General features: G+C 40.1%; 1 protein-coding gene across 1 annotated transcript in view; it reads right to left on the reverse strand.

Moving 5' to 3' along the window:
• Positions 1–20,103, reverse strand: part of LOC309663405 (gamma-crystallin B-like) — a 309,600-nt gene that overhangs the window by 42,089 nt on the left and 247,408 nt on the right. The gene's annotated exons all lie outside the window — the stretch shown is intronic.

Genomic DNA, 20,103 nt, shown 5'->3' on the forward strand with positions numbered 1-20,103 from the left:
AGAAATGATGTCACGAGTGGGGTGAATGCGAGGTGGGAGCTAAATGGACCCCCTGCCCTGATCCTCCACTCTCATCCCCACTCTAAGATAGGTCCCGCTTATTAGATACAGGACTGTTAAGAAACCTTAAAGTGGGAATTGTCATGTTAAAAATAGTATCCATTAAAAGTAAACATAGGTATATTTGTCTCCAGTACAACAGGTAAAATGAGACTGATTCTCTGTGTCACTATCTCCAACTCAAGACTGTGGCTTCTCTCTGTATTAGCTGGTTGGGCTGCAGCAGCCTGCATGTGACAGAGGAGAATTCTGGCTGTGCAGACAGGGCGTCAGGGGATTGGCGTTGGAATCATAGAAGCATAGGCTGTAAGCGCTAGAAGGAATTGGGGTCATTTAGTGAAACTTCCTCTGGTTCAGAGAGATAAGAAATGTCCCTAAAACCAGAGACAGAGCTGAGACCAGAAGCCAAGCCTCCCAACTGAGTCCAAGTGACCTTGTTTTTACAAATAAGCTTTAGAAATCTTATGGGAAGCAGGTGCCCGAGGTTGTCCAAATCAATGCTCCTTTATTCATCTTTCCTTCTTATTGAAGTAAATATGGCTAGCTTTGACATTTGTCTTAGGGTATTTGATGCCATGATAAGTCATGCGCTGGTGACCCTAAAGTGAAGAAAAGTGAAAAGTCTCTGTTAGTCATGTGAAACCTTATTTCATTCTGTACCCTTACATTCTCAAAAGCAAATTTGCCTCAAAAAGTGCTATGTAAACTCTACTCAGGTAAGGATGAATCTCAACACCATAATGTTGAATGAAAGAAGCCAGTCACAAAAGAACACGTATGATCTGATCCATATATATAACATACAAAAAAAGGTAAAACTAATCCAGGCTGTCAGAAGTCAGGGTAGTGGTTACCAAATCTTTGTGGCCAGGGGCACAAGTGAGGGCTTCTGGGGTTCTGGTAATGTTCTGGGTCTTCATCTGAGGTTGGAACAAGACTATGTTCAACTTACAAAACTTCATTGAGCTGTATACTTATGACATGTGCTTTTTTCTGTATATTTACTATTTTTCAATAAAAAGTATCACAGAGAAAGGGGGCATTGTGGTGGTATTGGATCTATCTTGAGTGTGTCTGGAATGAGGAAAATTTAGAAATATAGCTATTTTATAATCTGTTCTTCTGTATACCCCATCTCAGCTGGACACATGAAGTTGAATTTTACTGTGCTTTTCTTTGAGAATAAAATGATTCAGTTTTTACTTCTTTGGTGACCCATCAGAAAATGTCCACTCTGTAGTGCAGTCGGAGAGAGGTATTTTCTTTGCTCTTGGCTGCCTCTAAAATGCTTTGGTGTGTCACATACGGGCACTCATCTCACCAGCTGTTACATGACGGTCTGCAACAACAGAAGAGGCGAGAGCGAGGATGGTCTTTCAGAAACAGCGGGTAATAAGTAGAATCTCTACAGTGAAGTCCTCATATGTCCACTCCTTTGGGGCAGAATGTACCTAATTGGTGCTTGATGACAACTATCAGAAAATTATTTACGCATCTGCTTTGACTCTCTCTTTCATTTAAGCACTTTTTCTTCTTTTAACAGTTGATCATGATTCGGTCATCTTCTTGAAAAACACCACTCTTCTTGGATTGTAACACAAAATAATTACAATTTCTCTGACCTGATTGTTGCCCCTGTTTAATGTCTTCACCCATACACCCATTTATTCATTTTTACAGACATGTTTCTGTACATTTATATGCATGTTGGGAGAACACATCCCCCCCCCCCACCCCGTAAGCATAGCCCCGTCCATTAGAGAAATGCCCTTGGCCTTCAAACCTAGCTTCACCCACACTTGCTCCTCCCGTGGGGAAAAGGAATGAATTATCTGGCTGGTAAGTTGGGGAATATTTTCTGCCTTGCTCCTTCCCACGGGAGAGACCTGGGGTTGCAGAGCAGTGCTGTGGCTGGGTGGGAAAGTCGGCCTCATTGAGAGGGAAGCAGTAGCAAGGCTGCTGGGCTACAAATCCAAGCCATCCTTCAGTATCAGCTTTCTCAGTAATCAAACTGACTTTCCTTGCCTGGTTTTTGTGTCTCTCAATGATTCCAAAGTTAGGCAAGGAGGAAAAAGTAGATTTTATTTATTAGCATCCTCCCCCCACCCCCCACCCCCCCCGTCAAATTGCAACTCTTTACAGTCTGTGTAGAGTAGGGCTTCAGAGAAGGATCTCTGGGTTCAAATCCTGCTCTGGCTACTTACACGTGTGTAACCTAAGTTGCTTAACTTTTCTGTACCTCACTCTTCCATCTGTAACAGGAGGATCTTAATAGTATCTACCTCAAGAAGCTATTAAGAGAATTAAATGGATCATTCGTGTGTACAACTTAGAATATTACCTGACATATCAAGACTACTCATTACATGTTAGCTGTTAATTATATTTTAACCAAAATAACATCATCCTAGTCTGTAAATCCACCACCCCCGTAAAAGGATCTGAGCAATAAAATAGATGAGATTGACCTCAGTGTTCTCATAATGTTTTAGACCACGCCCCATTTTGCTAAACTGAAGCATCTCCCATTATATTAAATATAAAAATTTGTATTATCAAAAACAAGAAGATTTTTACAACCCTCCCCAAAATGAAATTACAATCTAATACAGAATTTGCTTTTGATCAGACAACACATCTCACCTCTCCCTCCCTGCTGCCACTTTCTCCTTACCCTTCACCATCACTTGAGAACCACTGATCTGATTAATAGCTGGGGCTGGAACCCTGAAAGCAGAGTACACCTCCTTCACCAGCTCACGGAACAGTTAATGCATCTCAGAATCACGGAGTCAAGAGGGAGAAGCCCTTTTCATTTTTTTTCTCACCTCAGATCATTCAGTCATCTGTCACTTCCCTCTCCCCTTCCTGTTCAGAATCTGGTTTTAACTGTTGGCTGTAAGGGGACCAGATAGAAGATTTCAGAAATGAAGTAAGACTTCTGAGGTGGGCTTGGTTTTTAAGTGTAACCTGGGTTTCCTCGACCACATCAGGCTGGGGGCAGTGTTTATAATAGAGTTTCAATAATAATAATGAGCAGTATTAATATGCTGGTTCTTTCCCACAGAGTTGAGGAAGCTTCAGTTTCCCACAAACCCTCCCCCAGAATCTCAGAACGTTCCATGGGGTTCTCCCTGTCATTTGGTCTAGTTTTATTCTCCCACGTCTGTATTTGGTCTCATGCTCCCCCAGTCACTGCCAGCATTCCACCCTCCACTCTCTCAATCTGAGCAGCTTGAGGTTCAGGTTACTCTCAGCTTCCCAGGAGTCAACACCAACCGCCTTCCATGGGCCAGAATCATCCTGCAGTCACCTCTCTCAGATGTGGAGAAACTCCACCCCACACACGCCTGGGTTCGTTCCTCTTTACGGTTTATAGTGCATTGCTGTCTAGGCTCTTGGTGACTCACAGAATCTGATGGTTTTGATTTGGTTGTTGGTTAGTGTTTTAAACAGCCTTCTCCCTCTACGACTTTGTTCTAATTCCCTGTGTTTGAGGGCAATCCAAGGACCCCCGTGATTATCCATGTGTACTCACAAATGACCCCTCTCCTCTTTTTGGATGGTTCTGCAGAATCCTTGAGCAAAGCCTGAATATTTTTACTTGATCCAGGGTGTGAATTCTTTCTCTGAGTCTCCTCCACCTCTGGAGCAATTAGATGCCAGAATCCTGGGCGAATATGCTCAGGAAATCCTAGATACGTGTGAATTTGGCACAGGTACACAATTTAGATGTTCTCTGAGATTTGTTTCAAAAAGTAGGGCTTTGGGCTTCCCTGGTAGTGCAGTGGTTAAGAATCCGCCTGCCAATGCAGGGGACACAGGTTCGAGCCCTGGTCCAGGAAGATTCCACATGCCGTGGAGCAACTAAGCCCGTGCACCACAACTACTGAGTCTGCACTCTAGAGCCCGAGACCCACAACTACTGAGCCCACGTGCCACAACTACTGAGCCCGACGCCTAGAGCTGGTGCTGTACAACAAGAGAAGCCACCGCAACGAGAAGCCCGCACACTGCAATGAAGAGTAGCCCCTGTTTGCCGCAACTAGAGAAAGCCCACGCGAAGCAACGAAGACCCAACTCACCCAAAAATAAATAAATTAATTAATTAAAAAAAAAAAAAAAAGAAAAGTAGGGCTTTTAGGTAAGTAAATAAGATTTGGGGAGAATATTCAAAGTAGTTAATTTAATTTTTTTACAGTTCTTTTTCAGAGTGAGTAGTTAAAATGATACAACTAATTCTCAAATACACCTTGTTAAAAACTCAAATGGTAGAGGTATACTGACTCAATGTGTGGGGGCGTCCCTCCATTTCCCCCAGTAATCTTTTTTCTTTAGTTGTAAGCGCTATCACATCACTCAAGACACTACACTAAGCATTTACATACACAGGTAAATACAGAAACACTTGTTTGTTTTAATATAATTGGATTATACTGATATTTTTTGCAGTTCCCCCACCTTCTTAAAATATGTCTTAGGGCTTCCCTGGTGGCGCAGTGGTTGAGAGTCTGCCTGCCGATGCAGGGGACACGGGTTTGAGCCCTGGTCTGGGAGGATCTCACATGCCGCAGAGCAACTGGGCCCGTGAGCCACAACTACTGAGCCTGCGCGTCTGGAGCCTGTGCTCCGCAACGAGAGGCCGTGACAGTGAGAGGCCCGCGCACCGCGATGAAGAGTGGCCCCCACTCGCTGCAACTGGAGAAAGCCCTCGCACAGAAACGAAGACCCAACACAGCCCAAAATAAATAAATAAATTTATTAAAAAAAAAAAAAAAAAGAAGGAGCAGGGCAGAGTCTTTAAAAAAAAATGTCTTAGAAAGCTCTCTTTGTTAGGATATATAAACATATCTCATTCTTTTTAACTGTGGTGTATATTTCACAGTAAAACTACACTGTCATACGTTCAACTGTTCCTCTATTGAGAGACATTTAGGATATTTCTAATTGTTTGCCACAATAAGCAATTCCGCAGTGACATTTTTCTAAAAATACATATTTAACTTTGTGAATAAGCATGTCCTTAAGAGAGATCTTTCATAGTGGAATTGTTGAATTAAGGGACGGGTGCATTTAAATATTGACAGAAGCTGATAGAATGGCTCTCTTCATTTACTTTCCCCCTAACATTGAGTGGAGTCGTCAGTCTCACTGTCAACTGAGTCTCCCTGTATGATGGGGGATCACCAGGATTTTGTGTGAGCAGACAAAGAGAGATTTTGGAAAATTTTCCAGAGTACATTGGACCCCTCAGCTATTGAAAGCAGTTCTTCAACTCCTGGGTTGTAGAGTCTGCTCCAGTAGGTGATGGAGGACAGGATTTGTACGCTTGTGGTTTCTGAGGTAAGCATTTCTTTTCGTGTCTGTGAGGTTTCTTTCATAATGCTATGCTTTATTAATAAAACTTTCCAAGCACAGTTCCTCCCCTCAGCAGCAGTTTGTGTTCTAAGTGTGGCTACAGCTGTCAGTAGGTCAGTTGTAATTATCTGATCTGGATTGTACTGAGACAACCCTCTCTCTCCTCCTTAATGACTCAGGCGGGAGAAGCCAAAACCATTTCTTAACCCTAAAAATCATTCCCTTTGGCTTTTCCAGAGCTTACGTAGGAAGAGAGACCTACTAAACTCTTAGCTTCTCTCCAGTGAATAGCTTCATTATTGTTCAGTGGTTAAGGAATAACACTGATAGCTGGTATTCGGTGCTGTAACCCCCCTCTAATCACACTGTGCTCTCTTGTCCCTGCAATAGTCCCAGCTCTCAACTTTGCAGGACCCTCCAGGCCTATCTTGAGCCGGAGAATTAAAATGCCATAGTTGTCTCTTTTTTTTCAGTTTATTTTATTGAAGTACAGTCGATTTACAATGTTGTGTTCATTTCTGCTGTACAGCAAAGTGATTCTGTTACAGATAAATATGCATTCTTTTTCATATTCTTTTCCATTCTGGTTTATCCCAGGATATTGAATATAGTTCCCTATAGGACCTTGTTGCTTATCCATTCTGTGTATAAGAGTTTGCATCTGCTAACCCCGAAATCCCACTCCCTCCCTCCCCCACCTCCCTCCCCCTTGGCAACCACAAGTCGTTCTCTATGTCTGTGAGTGTGTTTCATAGATAAGTTCATTTTTGTCATATTTTAGATTCCACATATAAGTGATATCATATGGTATTTGTCTTCCTCTGTCTGACTTACTTCACTTAGTATGATAATCTCTGGGCCCATCCATGTTGCTGCAAATGAAAATGCCATAGTTTTATGACACTTTATGGCTCCTATGACAATAAATCATCTGTAGTGGGGGAAAAAAGCTGTGGAAAATTAATATGTGTTCTCCATATTACATGAAGTGGAGTGGTAATGGGTGGGGGGGAGAAGAAGGCTGTAAAAATATTTGGATTTTAGACGTATTTTAGATCAGAAGTAGAAGGAAGGATGAAGCAGAAAATATAACAACAATTTAAGAGGATTAGCCAGAGGACATCATCTTGTTGAGCACTTGCTAGTTGCAGCATTTGCTTATTTCTAACTCCCTTGACAACTCTATGAAGTAATGTCATTTCTTCATCTGAAGATGTGGAGATTGAGGCTCAAAGTAGCTATATGACATGGCCAGAGCCTCATGAATAATAAGCAATTTTGCAGGATTCAAATCTATGTTCGCCTTGTTTCAAAATCTTTGCTGTTCTCACCATAGTACAGTTTGCTCCAGTCAAATGTGAATTTCAGTTAGAGTAAATAATTTTTTTTAGCATAAGTATGTCCCAAATATTCCACAGGGGTATACTTATACTATAAAATTATTCATCATTTATCTGAAATTTAACTAGACAGACTGTATTTTTATTTATTAAATCTGGCAACAGAAGACTCCCTAACCTACTAGAGCCAAGAGCAGGGGTGGAGGAGAGGAAAGAGTGAAAATCTCTCTTCCTCCTATCCATTGTTCATTTCCTTGTTTCTGGGTTCTCTTTATAGCTCTTTCCCTGCTTCTCTCAAGGTAGCATGACCCGCACCCGGTGATATTCTCACATATGCCCTAGATTTTGATAGTAGTTTCTAGAGAGAATGTGACTGTTTTTGATGACCTGTGTCCTAAATCAATGGGCCAATTTGGACACCAAGGTTAAAGATTGCCAATCTTGTTTTAGATAATGCAAAGAAGATGTTCCTTAGTTTTAAAGTTGTCAGATGTTAGCTTGGAAGATACAAAACTTATTCTAAAGGAAGGATATGCAAGGTGGTGGGGAGGCAATCATGCCCAACCGTGATTAGATATAGAATTTGTTCTACCGGGGTTGTAAATCAGCCAAAGCTTGCTACCGCATAACAAGCACTGCTTGGTTCTCTGCAGAATTCAAAGATAACCTCCTATTCTTGAGGATAAGATAAAGGCACTAATAGAGAAATATATTTGGAAATGGTGCTTTTACAAAGTTTGAGGACATCTGTAAAGCAACTATACTCCAATAAAAATTAATTAAGAAAAAAAAAAACAAAGTTTGAGGACATCTGTGGACACCCAGCTGTATGCCACTGACACACCATCAAGACTGGGACATCTTAAAATGGCGGCTCTGGATGTATAGAAGTGGTGATGCCATAGACCCACGGGGTCAGGCCAGGAATGTCATATGGGTGTCAAACAGAGTTGTTATTGAAGCTGTTCCTCTTTAGCATTCACCTCAGCATAAAAGAAACCTTTGTGATTGCCTGGCCAGGTTTACTTCTGGCTGCTCTTAGCCTGGTAGCACCCAAGGTCCAGGAGGGCCCAGGGACTCTGCATCTACTCACCGTAGATGAGTCAGGGGTGATTGGGAGTGTTGCTGTAGCCTTGTCTAGCTTGGTGGAGTTGGGGACTGGGTGCCCAGACACCCTGCCAGTGCTGAGAATGTTCTTCAGCATGGGATTTGTTAGAGTAAATGACTGGACACGGGCTCTAGGTTTTGAGTGACGATAGTTGCTTAAACAAGTCTTTCTATATAATAAGGAGTCCTATCCCAGTCTATTCCTGCCTCCTCAATTTCTTTTAGAATTTATGCTACATTCTAAAGGCATGTACTATGCTGAGAAATGCTCTGAAAGGGGGTTCTATAAAGAACGTCATTCAGAAAGATGACAAAGATGACAAATATTGTACTATAAACTCTTCATCTCGGAATTTGGAATAAAGGAACCCACTATTGTAATCAGTATAACATAGTAGTATACAAGTGTCAATCTGAGGGGAAATCCAAAAAAATCAGTGAAAGGCTTTTTTCTCTAACTTTCCTTTTCACTTCTAATTCCTTATTTTCTCTGATTTATTTGCTTGATTAAATCCAACTTTTTTGTTACCATATTTGAACAGAGCTTAGTCTCATTCCTTCCAAGGTTCTAACTTAAAGTGAAAAGTTGGTAGGTTCTGTAGATTGTTTTTAAGAGTACTTTCTTAAATTTAATTTTTTTTTATGTTAAAGTATAGTTGATTTACAATGTTGTGTTTGTTTCAGGTGTACAGCAAAGTGATTCAGTTATACATATACATATATCCATTCTTTTCAGATTATTTTCCCATATAGGTTATTAAAGATTATTGAGTAGAGTTTCCTGTGCTATACAGTAGGTCCTTGTTGATTATCTATTTTATATATAGTAGTGTGTATATGTTAATCCCCAAACTCCTAATTTATCCCTCTCCTGCCACCTTTCCCCTTTGGTAACCATAAATTTGTTTCTGAAGTCTCTGAGTCTTTCTGTTTTGTAAATAAGTTCATTTATATCATTTTTTTAGATTCCACATATAAACGATATCATATGATATTTGTCTTTCTCTGTCTGACTTACTTCACTTAGTATGATAATCTCTAGGTCAATCCATGTTGCTGCAAATGGGATATATCCAGAGAAAACCATAATTGGAAAAGATATTGATACATGCAACCCAATGTTCACTACAGCACTGTTTACAATTGCCAAGACATGGAAGCAACCTGAATGTCCATCAACAGAGGAATGGATGAAGAACATGCGGTACATATATACAATGGAATATTACTTAGCCATAAAAATAGAGTACTTTTATTTGTCTTTTGGAGAGAGAAATGGATGCAGCTTAGTGATGAACCCAAACCCTGGAATAACAGAGATTTGAATTATCATCCTAGGTTTACCCTTTACCACTGCAGGGCAGGAGGTAGAGCTCAGCTGATTGCTATGTTTATTCAGAGCATAAAAGTGCCAGCTGGGGATTTTTATGGAAGTTTCATCACATAGGCATGATCGAACATTAACTGAATTTCCAGCCCCTCTTCAGAGAACTGGGTGGGTGGGTGGAGGTGAAAGTTTCAAGCTTCTAATCATGGTTTGGTCTTTCTGATGACCAGTCCCATCCAGAAGCCCACCAAGAGTCACCTCATTAGAGCAAAATACATTCCTATCATCCAGGAAATTCCAAGGGATTTAGGAGCTCCGTGTCAGGATGCAGGGTCAAAGACCAATATTAGAATAAAAAATGCTCCTGGTGTATCTATTTAGGAAATTACAAGGGTTTTAGGAGCTCTGTGCCAGGAACTGGGAGCAGAGATGAATATATACATTTTCTATTATCTCACAGCAACAAAGGCTAAGCTATGAGAGTTGGTGCCAGGCTGCATCTGCCCAGAGGAAAGGGTGTCTTCTTCTAATTCACTTAAAGGTGCCTATGGGCTAGTGATGGTCCTAGAGAGGACAGAAGATTAACTTATTTGGGGCAGTAACTGTGCTGTGGTTCCAGAATTCTTTCCTCTCAGAAAAGTATTCTGGACAATCTACCTCTAAGATAGGGCTTTTTAGGTTCCAGCTTCAGTTAGAGATCTTCCTAAGTAGTAAACATTCATGGAGTATTTCCAGTCAACAGAAAGCTAGGAGATCAGAAGTTCTGTAAAATGAAAAAGGAATTATAATATCTGTCTTTTTACTTCCAGGATGCTTACCTAAACTTTTCTTATCATCATTTTTTTTTCAGCCAACATATAGGATTCTAATGTTGCCAAGCCTTTCCTAATTGTCTCCGAATTCTTTAAATTAAATATAACGAATGTTGCATATTTAAAATAGGCTTATCAGCCTGTTCTTCAATTAAGTTTGTAATGATTTCATTCCCTTTGTTGTGGCAAGAATGGCCATGTTGTCACCCTAAAAATATGGGACCTGGAGTCAAACTACCCGGGTTTGAATCCCATCTTTGCCACTTACCCTCTGTGGCAGGTTACATTTTCCCAGATGGCCACAGCAGTCCTCCTGTTCCTCATGCTCTTCTTTTTTTTTTTTTTTTTTCCCTTATAAATTTATTTATTTATTTATTTTTGGCTGCATTGGGTCTTGTTGCTGCGCGCGGGCTCTCTCTAATTGCGGAGAGCGGGGGCAACTCTTCATTGCGGTGCACAGGCTTCTCATTGCGGTGGCTTCTCTTGTTGCGGAGCACCGGCTCTAGGTGCACAGGCTTCAGTAGTTGTGGCACGTGGGCTCAGTAGTTGTGGCTCACGGGCTCTAGAGCACAGGCTCAGTAGTTGTAGCGCACAGGCTTAGTTGCTCCGTGGCATGTGGGATCTTCCCGGAGCAGGGCTCGAACCCATGTCCCCTGCTTTGGCAGATGGATTCTTAACCACTGTGCCACCAGGGAAGCCCCCTCATGCTCTTCTTATAAGGGGATATTGACTCCACTTTTATCAAGGTAGGGGGCAGATTTCTCCCCTTGAATCTGGACAGGTCTCTAATTATCATAGAAGTAAAACTATGTGACTTTCAAGACTAGGTCTTAAAAGGCATATGTGGACCATTACACAGCAACACAAGGAACTAACAATTGATACATGCACAAGTGGATGGATCTGAAGGGTATTATGTGTAGTGAAGAAAAAGCCAATCTTAAAAGGGTATGATGTACTGTGCAATTCCATTTATGTAACATTCTTGAAATGATAAAGCTATAGAGTTGAAGAACAGGTGCGCTGTTGCCAAGGGACAGGTATCAGGGTGGGGAGGAGTGGGCGTGACTATAAAGAAATAGCACAAGGGAGTCCCTGGATGGAACAGTTTTGTATGTTGATTGTGGTGGCATTTACATGCATCTTAACGTGAAATCGAATTGCACAGAACACACGCGCAGGCACACACATACACAAATGAAGGCATGTAATAACTGGTAAAATGGAGTAAGTTCACAGTCTAGTTAATTGTATTGTTAATTTCCTGGTTATCATATTGGCCTCCAGTTACAGAAGATCACTATTGGGGGAAGCTGAGTGACAGGTTCATGGGACTCTAATTTGCAACTTCCTGTTAGTCTATAATTAACTCAATATAAAATTTTTGTTTGTTTGTTTGTTTTTTAAAAGGCTGTACAGGTTCCATTGGTCCTTTCAGGATGCTTGTTTTTGGAGCCCAGCTGCAATGCTATAGGTATGTCCAGGCCACATGGAGAGGTTATTGAGGGGTTCTGCATGACAGCCCCATCTGGGGTCCCAGTCAACAGACGCATGAGTGGGGAAACAGCCACAGCTGCCATCTGACTGCAACCACATGTGAGACCCCAGGTGAGAATCTCTAAGTAAGAACTGCCCAGCTGAGCCCAGTCAACCTCTAGCGAGGTAACAGTAAAGTAATATTATTGCTTTAAGCCACTAGGGTTTGAGATAATTCATTAGGCAACAAAAGATGACCAGAATACCATCAATGTGACCTGGGCACCTCTGTGCCCCAGGTTTTTTATTTACTTATGAAAAAGTAATAGTGTCTGCACCACAGTTTATTGCAAGCATGAAACAAGTAATCGAGTAAAGAATCTAGGGCAGTGCTTAATGAGGTTCATAAATGTTAGCTCCAGTTATTATTACTGTGTATCCAAACTATAACAACAGGACAAGCAAGATATTAAATAGCCCATTTAGCTCTGGGTCAATTCCAAAATGACACTAAATGACTTGTTTCCTCTTATCCCCAGAGATTGAGAGCAAGACACAAGAACTTGGCAATGGAGTGGCTTCTATCTTGAGCACATCCTTGTATGACCTCTACCCTGTGGTTTGCCTGTGGGGTAAGTGTACATTCTAAAAATAAATGATGGCTCTATTAAGTTACCCTCCTCTCCCTCAACCCCAGAGGGAGTAACTTTTTTCTTCTATATGGGTTAAAAGTATTTGTGGGTGCTAATCTGCTCCTTGGGACGAAGAACATTCTTTTATGGAAAATGTCTGTTGCTTGAGCAACATTTCAGCTAGTTGGAAGCCCACTTTGTAATACACAGCATTAAGAAAGGCCTTCTCCCTTTCCCCAATTTGAGCACAGAGTGTGCTAAATCAAAGCCCTCTTTTCACTGCACCATTAAAAAAAATTATCCTATAATTCCCACCCTACTCCTACCTCCTGACCACACAGTTATTGCACCTACAGGTCAGGACAGCAGACAACCTTTGGAAGGAAGAATTGACAGAAGGGGAGGCAGAATTGATTCAGAGGAGCATGGTGTCCTGAGGCCACCCCCAAGGAGTCTGAATTTCTCTCAAGAGAGAGTGCCTGGTCGGAAACCAAGGAGGGGTCATGTCACCCGAAAGTGCTGACTACAGCTGCCTGGCAGGGCAGGGATGTGCTGCAGCAAGAGAAGCCCTTGGGCAGCATCTGGACAAATACTTAGAACTTCAGACTTTGGAAAATGCCGAATCATTAACCCTTAGGTTTTAGTCCTTGCCTGTGATCTGTATGGGTGTTTTTGGAGGTTGCCCTGGAATCTGGATTCACTATGACTAACTCAGCCCCACTCAACCTTGTCTGTAATACTTAATCCCTACACAGAAAGAAAAAAATGAGAGAGGAAAAAAACTTGATGTGTGGGACAGGGGAAGGAGGATAGGGATGCTGGGGGCACACCCACACCCACACCCACACAGATGATGGAACAGCTTCTGCATCATCAATTTGAACTCTTTATCTGAGTTATCACAAAACCCCATTAAAATATAACCTGAGCTATATTTCCCTCCTGCAGCTGTAACAATGTTGTGATAGCATATCTCCTGATGTATCTGTGATTAATGGCCTTTATCATTAAGGTTTTCACATCCAAGGTGGCTTTGAATGCAAATGTGCATTTTATCCAGGAGACGTTGGGGAAAATATCATAGAGTTGCCTGAAAACCAGGACAAATATCTCAAGAGCTAGAGAATCAAGAACTCCTGCTTTACAAATGACCTGTTGTCCAAAGTACCACAGCTGGCCCTGACACTCTCCTGACCTCACCACTGGGAGTTCTTAAAAGAATGACAGTGACACCAACCCTAGCTTAAGTATTTGATAAAGCCTATGGGTTCTGAAGTGGAAGAAAGGAAGGAAGTTGAAAACAACAGGTTGGATAGTGAACCTCAGAGAAAGTTTCTATAAATGAAAATTGCCGATGGGGCATAAAGTAAATAACACAAGGGGCATAAATAATACAAGTAATTCAAGTAAATAATACAAGGGGCATAAAGTAAGTAATACACCTTAAATTGCACCTGTTAGGCATTACTCGCGATTCATCATCATCCTCCTCTTTATTAAATGGCTGTCATTAGCCAATCAAAACTTTGCGTAAAACTTTGTGTACATCTGGGGGCTTTTTCCTAACCCTCTTCTGTGGTTCTCAAACTTTAGCATTCATAAGAATCACCTGGGAAGCTTGTTTAACCTGAAGATTCCTGGAATGCTGCCTTCAGAGTGTGATTCAGTAGAGGGAGCCCAGAAATCTGCATGTGAATATCCAGTTGGGGGTTTTCCATTTAATTTTCTGTTTGGGTGTTCTGCCCATCCCTAGTGAGCCTCAGGTTCATGAGGCCCGTGGTTCATGTTTTTTTTTTTTTCTTCATGTTTTGAGAAACATTCTGTGTAGCTGACTGAGAAGTTTGACCTCTATTCTGCTACTTATTAGCCGTCCCTGGACAATCACTTTTATTCTCTGGGCCTCAGTTTCCCCCTATAAAATGCAGTGATATATTGTGGTGGGAATTAAATGCAAATGCATGTTAAGGACCACATGCACAAATGTGAGTTCTCTCAACCTAGTTAGAAATTAAACACTTACTACGTTACTTCCGCAAGAAATTGTGTTCTAGTGGCAAACAACTGAATTATACAAACTTTGGAAACATGGTCTATTTGCAGGTTTGCAACTTCAGCCTAGTATAAGGTTAACCTTATTTACAGAAAACCACGTGTCCAGAAAACAATTTACTTTCTGATTATACGGCTTGTCAGCATAAATGCTAAGGTCATTAATTTTGCATAGAACTCAGTCTATAATCTGCTTTTCCATAACTCCAGTTTACGTGGGTAATTCTACTCATATACCCCAACCACTCTAACTTATGTCTAGAATTGGTCACCCTTTCACTGTCTAGGACTCTGCAGGTGTTCATTTTTCTCTTTTCTTTGTGTTTCTTTTCCTAGTCTACCCTACCCCTGCAAAATGTTAACTAATTTTTTTCCATAAGCAGATCAGAATGAGAAAACTATATTTAAGATATAATTATGCCACTTGAGACTAAAACTTCAAAAGTGCCTACTCACTTTGTATCTGAATAAAAACAAGACCAAATCCTCCATGAGGAATTGATATAATTATTGAAATGACAAATGGATTTACATTTGTTTGATGAAAATTGCCTGTATAATTTATAAACGTAGGCCCTAAATGCCAATCTAAAGTGATATGTAATATATATATTCTTACCAGCCCCCCTCTCTCTGGGTAGAATGTAAATGGTGTAATATTAAGCTTCAAGAGGGCAGAGGTCAAGTGTAAGTCACCACAGTGTGCCCATTGTTTAGGCCAGTAACTGGCCCACAGCGGAGCCTCAAAAAATATCTGTTGGATTAATAGACAGGTTTGGAGTTTCAGTAGAGTTAAATTTCTCCTAGAACTTTATTCAGTTGTTCAGATATAGAGAACAAACTAGCGGTTACCCGTGGGGAGAAGGAAGTGGGGAGGGGCAAATTAGGGGTAGAAGATTAAAAGATACAAACTACTATGTATAAAGTGAATAAGCAACAAGGATATATTGTACAGCACAGGAAAATATAACCACTATTTTGTAATAACTTTAAATGGAGTATTATCTATAAAAATATTGAATCACTATGTTGTACACCTGAAACTAATATAATATTGTAAACCAACTATACTTCAATTAAAAAAAGAACTTTATTCAGTTGCTTATGTGATGCCCTTTATTTTGTTCCCTTACTGATAATGATTTTACCGCCTTTGTTCAAGGTGATTCTTAATCGTAGATGGCAAGGTGTATCAGTTTAGAAGATGGGAATGTGATAAGCCTCATACAAATGAGTAAAACATTTATTTCAACGTTTATTTTAAAATCTTAGGAGGCCTTTTAGAGTATAATTGTCAAGAGTTGCCAGTGATAGTTTTTCAGTTTTCATTCACCTTGATCCCTCTCTCTAACATTTTTCTCTAACATCTACCTGAATGTCTACCCCTTTCTACATGAATTCGCTTTTCTTCTGACTTTCTTTGACACTGACCTCCCCTGTCTGTCAGACTGTTCCTCCTTTGCCCTTCCTGATTCCTAAATGTAGAAATCATTGACCATCTATTGTTCTTATTTTGCTATTCTTTCTTAGAGCATATCTATTTTCAAGACTTCAGCTACTGACTACATCTCTAGCCCTGACTTCAATCCTTCATCTTCAAATGTTGCTAGGAATTCTCCAATTGGGTGTTCTGCCTATCTCAAATTCATTGTGTCTATAACCGAACTCATCTTTAGCTTGGAACCAGCAATCTTCTTGGGACTTCTCTATTTTTGACGGTGGTCCCTTAGTGATTCACTCCTCCAGACTCAAAAAGAAGAATCTTTAAAATGCATTTTCTCCTTTTTATTTTGAAAGTGAAATCTCTGACTGCTGAGTGGATAATGTGGAAACTAAGACACTGCCATTCCAAAGACATGTGAAATGGCTTCTACCAATATAGAAGATTTACTGAATAGTGTATCAGTTAACCCTAAAAACCAAGTTGATAAAGAGATTAAACAAAATAGATAGTACAGAGCTCCAGACTATACAATGCTTACTTGTATTTTTTCCTAATATTTTTACCATAGACATGAAGTATGTGTGATAGATATAAATATATGCAGAGTTAATAGTTGTTAGCAAGGCCTTTTAGTGGTTGCTAGAAATCCATACTCTTTATACAGCAGATTAGGAAAAAATGTTTGTGTGATACCAATAAGATGCTGGATGTTACTTTGAGACATATTCATCGACATATTTTTAGGTTGAACAGATCCTGGTAGTAAGAAAGGAAGTTCAAAAGTGATCTAACTGGGACTTCCCTGGTGGCACAGTGGTTAAGAATCCGCCTGCCAGTGCAGGGGACACGGGTTTGAGCCCTGGTCCGTGAAGATCCCACATGCTGCGGAGCAACTAAGCCCATGCACCACAACTACTGAGCCTGCGCTCTAGAGCCCGCAAGCCACAACTCCTGAGCTCGCGTGCCACAACTGCCAAAGCCCGTGTGCCTGGAGCCTGCGCTCCACAACAGAGAAGCCACCGCAATGAGAAGCCCGTGCACCACAAGGAAGAGTAGCCCCTGCTCACTGCAACTAGAGAAAGCCCGCTCGCAGCAATGAAAACCCAATGCAGCCAAAAATAAACAAATAAATATTTATATATTAAAAAAAAAAAGTGATCTAACTACCTCAGAAGTCATTCCAATTCCTAGGCTATTCTTACATATAGACTCAACAATTCTCAAGTGTGTCTGGACTATTTTTTCACCCCCAACACTTTGAATAGATTATTCCACTGCCTTTTGGACTCCATGGTTACTGATGAGAAATCAGATGTTAATTTTATTGAAGATCCCTTGTACATGATAAGTAGCTTCTCTCTCACTGCTTTCAAGATTTTCTCCTTGCCATTGGCTTTTGACAGATTCTTCTTAATGGGGTATGGTAACCTCTACTGCAAAATCAGATTACCTCACAGTTATAGCAGGTTTTATATTTTTAATCTGTGGCTTCGAACCCAACGAAGTTTATAGCAAAGAAACACATGGTATTAGTTACATAAAAAATAAACCTATGGACTTGATTCCTATTATGGTATTTATAGGCAAAATAGTTAGTGGCCTGCTATTTCTCAAGGGTGACTGACACTATATAATTAAAATAACCATCTGTAAACTATTTCAAGTGGAAAGGCTTATGTCTTCTTGACTCTGAGAAGGTATCACATGCCACCTTGTTTCTTACGGGAAGCATTGAAAGCATTCCAAATGTAGCTGAGAATCCAAAAATGGGTTAATGCCTCGTGTACAGGCAAATGATAAGATCTGAATACCACTTCTATATACAAAATCACTAATGAGTCTATCACTGGAGACTCTGAGAAAGGAATAACCTCAAACCACTTCCTGAAAGAGAATTAGACTAGAAATAAATGTGTCGGTAGGAAAATTCCATCCTCTGATGTCTTAAATCTCCTCCTGTGCTCAGCTGGGAGTCTGTGAGGCAGTATCACGATTACTGATACTTTTCCAGTAATTGAAGAAATAGAACCAGTATCACTGAACCAGGTGAGTTAGACATAACTGTGCAAAAGAGTGAGGATTAAAACACTTTTATTGTACAGATAAAAGATGTTGTGTATCTTGCCATAGCTTTAGGACATTTGAAGAATGTATTCATGGAAACAGACCCAAGTTAACTCTAAATAAATTCTGAAAGTCATTCCCATTACAACAGTAAAGAAACACTGTAATGAACCCAATGACTCAAAACCCAAGCTGCCCGGTACAATTTGAGCATCTGGTATAACCTTAACTGTAAGAGAAGTACCCCAACCTAGAGGTTGTGGGCCTTATGGGACACTGATATCCCAAGAAAGTGTCAGAATTAGAGGATATACTTCGTTTGTTGGGTGAATTGTGTTCAAAGATATAAGAAAAGAAAAAAACCCTCATATAAATAAGTTGATACAGATGGAGAAAACAGAATTAAAACATTGTCTGAGATCCAAGTTGCAGGTTTCATGGACTAGTACTCCACTGTGTTAATTAATTTGCAGCAACAAACAAGTCACCAACATGCAGGCTCTCTCAAACAATAAAAATAGAAACATGAAAAATAAACTCATTGAGTAATTCTAGCAAGTGGAATAATTGCAACCAGAAAATATGGAAATTTTTAAACAGGTGAGAGTAGCTCTAGAATGTTAGAATCAAAATTCAGAATCAAAGTTTTCAGTTTCTATCAAATAATAAAACACTTTGGAATTTATGTGGGAAATTTGCAGTGTCAAAATCTTATAGGGGGAATTCCCTGGCAGTCCAGTGTTTAAGACTCTGCGTTTCCACTGCAGGGGGCTCAGGTTCGATCCCTGGTCGGGGAACGAAGATCCCACATGCCACAAGGTGCAGCCCAAAAAAAAAAAAAAAAAAAAAAAGGAAAGCTAACTTCACCAATATTGGGACAAACCAACATCATATGTCCTTTCCCCCTTTCCCCAGTACTGTACCCTGAGAAGGATACTACACCACTTCAATTGTATTTCTGGTATTTCTACCAAAAATGTGTAACTTGGATCTAATTGCAAGGAAACATCAGACAAACTCAAATGGAGGGACTTTCTACACAATAACTAGCCTATACTCTTCAAAATGTCAAGTTCTAGGAAGAAAAAGAAACGTTTAGGAACTGTTTCAGACAAAAGGAGACTTAAGAGATAAGACAACTAACTATAACGCATGATCCTGGATTGGATTCTGGAGGGGAAGCTGTAAAGATAATTGGACCAATTGTTGAAATTTAAATAGGGACTATACTGTATTGATATTAAATTTCCTGATTTTTATCATTGTATTGTGGTTATATAAGAGAACGTCCTTGTTCTTCTTAAGAAGTACACACTGGATTACTTAGGGATAGAGGGTTACAAGTTTTCAACTTTGAAATGGTTCAGAAAAAAAAAAAGTGTGTGTTTGAGTAAGAATTTGGTAAGGGATTATGGGATTTCCTCATGCCATTCTCAATTTTTCTGTAAATTTGCACTATCAAAATTACAAGTTATAAACAATGCTAAAATGTCTGCAAAATTCACCTCTTTCAGAGTTTGAGAAACCACCCAAATTCAGAGTTGTTCAAATTTCTTGTTGCAGAGGAATTAGCAGTTTGGATTTTATATTCTCCCTAGTATTAAAAACAGGGACTATGAAACAAAATATTAAGTGATAAAAGTACATTTTTATTAGTATTTATATAAATATTCAAAGTCTTCCTTAATATTTTTTATGTTGGTTTCTAATCTTATTTCCTTCTTCACAGGAAGAGATAAAACCCTGAATTAGGGGGAAATTTTTATTAGGTAAATATTCAAATGGAAGATGGGAAATGACTTGTCAGAAGTGTCTCAGAAAGATTGTATCGGGCAAGAATACAGGCAGCTGTGATTCTAATTAAGATTAGATCTTAAATATCTTCAGTTAGAAATTCTACCTAAGAAACGATACTTGCAATACAGAGAATTTCAAACTCTCATCTTCTCTGTCCTTGGATCCTGCTGCCTTCAGTGTTATGCTAAGCACCAGTCATTTTCCAGGCCAACAATTCTGATCCTCTAGTTACAAAATAAACCATTAGCTTCTGGATGTATCGGTCAGCATCTGTTCATTTGCTGATTATTTTAGAACATTAACTGGTTCTTGGTCAAATGCTGATCCTGAGAGACATCGTTCAGAGTGGGGTTTGGTGCCACGAACACTCATCTGATTGATTGACGCCCAGGATGAGTGCTGGAAGGACTATTTAAGATCAACCAATCCAACGCCACCATTTTGTTTCACGAGATGCTTTCCCCTTCCATCCAAACCTGAACGTATGCCGGTATAGTAGAAAGAGCCCTAGCTCAGCTATAGGATTCCTGGATTCCAGGCCAAAATGGCCACAGATGTATTGTGTCAGCTTGATCAAAACTCCTCTCAAGCCTCAATTTTCTTCCCCCAAATACAGATAATGTTGGGATGTGGATCA

Source organism: Balaenoptera physalus (genome assembly GCF_965194825.1).
Source record: "Balaenoptera physalus genome assembly, chromosome: 6".
In the NCBI taxonomy this organism is placed as follows: Eukaryota; Metazoa; Chordata; class Mammalia; order Artiodactyla; family Balaenopteridae; genus Balaenoptera; species Balaenoptera physalus.